The sequence below is a fragment of the Trachemys scripta genome, chromosome 17, assembly GCF_013100865.1.
Source record: "Trachemys scripta elegans isolate TJP31775 chromosome 17, CAS_Tse_1.0, whole genome shotgun sequence".
Taxonomy (NCBI): domain Eukaryota; kingdom Metazoa; phylum Chordata; order Testudines; family Emydidae; genus Trachemys; species Trachemys scripta.
Window position 1 is genome coordinate 8,663,532 of NC_048314.1, and position 3,727 is coordinate 8,667,258.

Consider the following 3,727-nt stretch of genomic DNA (forward strand, 5'->3'; position numbering starts at 1 on the left):
TCTCCAGCCTGAGAGGGGCAGATGGGAGGGGAGGGGCCTCAGCCCTCATTAGCATAATACATCAGATTGCCCGCAAGAGTAGCTAAAGGGCGGGGTGTTGTCCCCTATTTGCATGGCACATCGCAGGCGTCCAATCAGAGCGCTAAGGGGCGGGGTTCTCCTATATTTGCATAGTACGTGGCCTGCCTCCAATCAGAGATTGCAGGGGCGGGGTTCCAGGCTAAAATCTCCAATCAGAGCTGCTGGGGTGGGGCTTTGATGCAGCGGCTGGAATATACGCTGGTGTTTTCTTAATGAGTCCCTCAAACCTCTGCCGCGCCCTGGGATTGGGCAGCAAGAGAGAAGGGGCGGGGCAGAGATTCATCCCTCCCTCCCCTAGTCAGCTGGACCCGCCCCTATTCAGCCCACCATATGCCCCCAACTCACCCTGTACCTGACTTCCCTCCTCCAGGGGCTGCAGCAAGGGGGGAAGTGCAGACAGCAATTCCCCCTACTTCTTGGCTGGTGTGAACGCTCCCCCTCCTGTTTCGCTCTCGTCCGCTGCCCATTCCCTTTCCCTCCCCAGCCAACCCAGCCCATCTATTGTAGGGTTTTATGGGGCCGCCCATCACTGCAGTATCTGAGTCTTTTCCAGGTTAAATCAACAGCAATTGCAGCGTCTCTGGCTTGACTCCCCTCCCTGAGTCAAAGCTTTCCTTGGGGGGGGGGCAGGTTTTTTGGGGAGGGTTATGGGGGGCAGTCAGGCATCGAAGGGGGTGTTTGTATTGTGAGTGTCACTTAGGGTGGAAAGGCTCTATCCGAGAGGAAGGTTTTGCAGTGTTTCCTAAAGATGTTCACACTCTGGATTGGCCTAGTGTGACCAGACAGCAAGTGTGAAAAATTGGGACGGGGGTGAGGGGTAATAGGAGCCTATATAAGAAAAAAAAAAAACAAATCAGGACTGTCCCTATAAAATCGGGACATCTGGTCACCCTAGATTGGCCTGATCCCCTCGGGAAGTTTGTTCCATAGCCGGATCCCCAGGGGACAGCATGCTCTGTCCCCAGCTCTCACGTGCTTTGTCCTGGGATTTGGTTAGGCATTGTCCCAAAGGAGCACCGCTGTCTCACCCCCTCCTCCCTACTTCTTCTCTGCTTCCTCTCCATCTACCCCCTTCTTCCCTATCCCCCTCCTCCTGCTACGACCTGAGCTGGAGGAGAATCCCCATTTGCTTTTACCAGGACAGGGCCTTTGGCACACAGCTGAGTTGTCCTGATTCCAGCCAGTAGAGGGGACAGACAGACAGACACACACAAAGCTCATTCCCATAGAAACTATTGTTCACCATACAAGGAGAGTCACTCGCGCAGTTTGGTTTCCTCCCCAGTGTTTTATCTGAGGACAATGTTTCCCAATCTCTTCTCCGTGGAGCACTTGCTGGCAGTCCATAGGGCTGGCTCGCTTCATTTCCAGCTGCTTCGACGCACGTCCACTTAATGCACGAACGACATCTAAAAATGCATCACTTTCCCAATGTTACTTTTCCACCTCAGCACTCGCTGCCAGAGGGCTGCTGTGGGCTCATGAACAGGAGAGGAGCTGGTCTGCACTGTGGTGAATGGGTGGGGAGACAGGCTCTCTAGGAAGATATGGCCCACCCAGTGGAAAAGTTTAAGAGCCCTTGATATAGGAAGCAGTGAATGAATCACAGTCGTAGGCGGCAATGCTTTGCGTGTACCTCTGTGTCAGGGCCGCAGCTCAAAGCGATCTGGGGCTGCCTACGCACACAGCAACCTCAATGCGAGCCCAGCTAGTGGAGGGCATCACGGTTCGGAGCAGAACTGGTGACTACCTTTGGTTTCCAAAACACGCACCTACTGTACTTACCAGGTGATCTTACTCCCCCCTTCCCATGAGCAACACTTGCACCTTCCAGCCAGCAGAGGGTGCATTGTAGACATGCCAACCCCATGAAAAAAAAACGCAGAAATTGGGCTCGTTTTTGGCTTAATTGGCTTGTGAGTTGCTTGTCGGCTAATTTGTGGCTTGTAGCTTGTTGCTTCTTTTTTTTGATCGGCTCCCGGCAAGCAGGGGCCAGGTGGGGAAAGAGTCAGGGGTGCACAGCGGGCCCACCCCAGTCCCAGAATGCACGCCGGGGGGATCTAGTCACACAGAGTGTTGGGGTTCTTAGGGATTGGCTTGTTTTGGCCTCGTTTTGAAATGGGATGAGCTTGATTTTTGGCTTGTTGCGAAAGCCAGGGTGCTTATTTACCGCCTGAAAGTTGGCCACTGTGGTGCATTGATCCTAAGCGATTGATTAGAAAAGGACCCAGGGCTCCCGGCAGGGAGGTGGAGAAGAAGATAATTAGCAGACCTGGCAGGTCGGCGCGTCAGAGACAGGGTGCTGTGGCACCTGCCTTGGAAAGGTGCTGATCACTCTTACCTGGCTGTCGTGAGCAATACACGCTAACAAACCCTGAGGCAGAGAAAGAGAAACTCGCTGAATCTTCAGCAAGCGCCAATAGCCTCTCTGCGTCATGTGGCTGGCTGGGCTGGGCTGGGCTGGGCTGTTGGGAGGGGGGGGGGGGGGGGATCAGGTTCAGATGCCCTTGGCTGCCCAAAGGAGCAGGGAAAGTTCTAAGCCCTGCCATGAGATTTCGTGTATCCGAAGCTGATTATTAACCATCCCTCTTCTTCCGAGGTTCCTAAGGCCGCTGCTTGGGCTGGTGCTGCATCCTCAGTTATCTTCGGGTTCTTGGAGTCAATACCTGGAGCCAGTGCTGGGGACCTTTGCGTGGGCAGTTTGGACACCCACTGGCCCACCAGTGAGGGACCCTTGAGGTCAGGGTGGTGGTACACTGACAGGAAAGGCTGTACTGGGCTGCCTGCCAGGGACGGTCAAACTGTGCAGCCCAGGTAGGAATTCTAGCTCTGGACTCTCGTCTCTGGATCTGTTGGTCTATCTCTGAGCTGAATCCTTGTTTTTAAATGTAAACTTGGCTCCTAGCTGTATTGACTGCACAGGAGACTGGAGCCCTCTGGCTTTCTGTGCAATGGGTACAGGGTGGGCAGTGGCAGGGCACGCATCCCCTAGGTGCCCCCGCCCATGTGCCCAACCACTGACCTAGAGGGAGAAGCTCAGTGTCTGTGGCACTTTTCACCCTTGGCCTCTTTGCTGAGAGTGCCATCAGGGGGCAAATTCTTTGGGGGGACGGGGGAGCCGAGGATGGTGTTGGTATGAGAACCAGTAAACTCCTTTCGACACAGAGAACCCAACAGCTGCCAGGTGACCCAACGCTTCTGCACGTGAGAGGCCTTGGCTCTGATGCCTGGGCCGGAGAAGCCGCTATCCGATGCCATCTTTACAGCCGGCGCCGGCTGCATGCTTCATGTGTTCTTGGAAGGCAGAATCACCCCAGCAGCTCCCATTGCAGCTCCTCGGTGAGCAGCTGCCGTGTTCCCTCCGGTTGTTCTTCTCTGCCCGGCCGCCCGAGGTTCTAAGTACGCTGCTGGGTGGGGCACACGGTCTGTCTGGTGCTAATGCGCTTTCTCAGGTTATCTTTCTGGGAGACACCAGAGGGCACCGTGAGACGGGATTTAACCGACTCCTTACAAAGCCATTCGCGCGCCCCCTGCCATCTGCATGGCCCGAGATTGTGTGTGACTTTCCCTCTCCCCACACTACACGGGCCTGGGCAGAAGTGGAGCGTATGATTGCGGAGGGGGCTAGGGGAAGAGGGGATGTGCG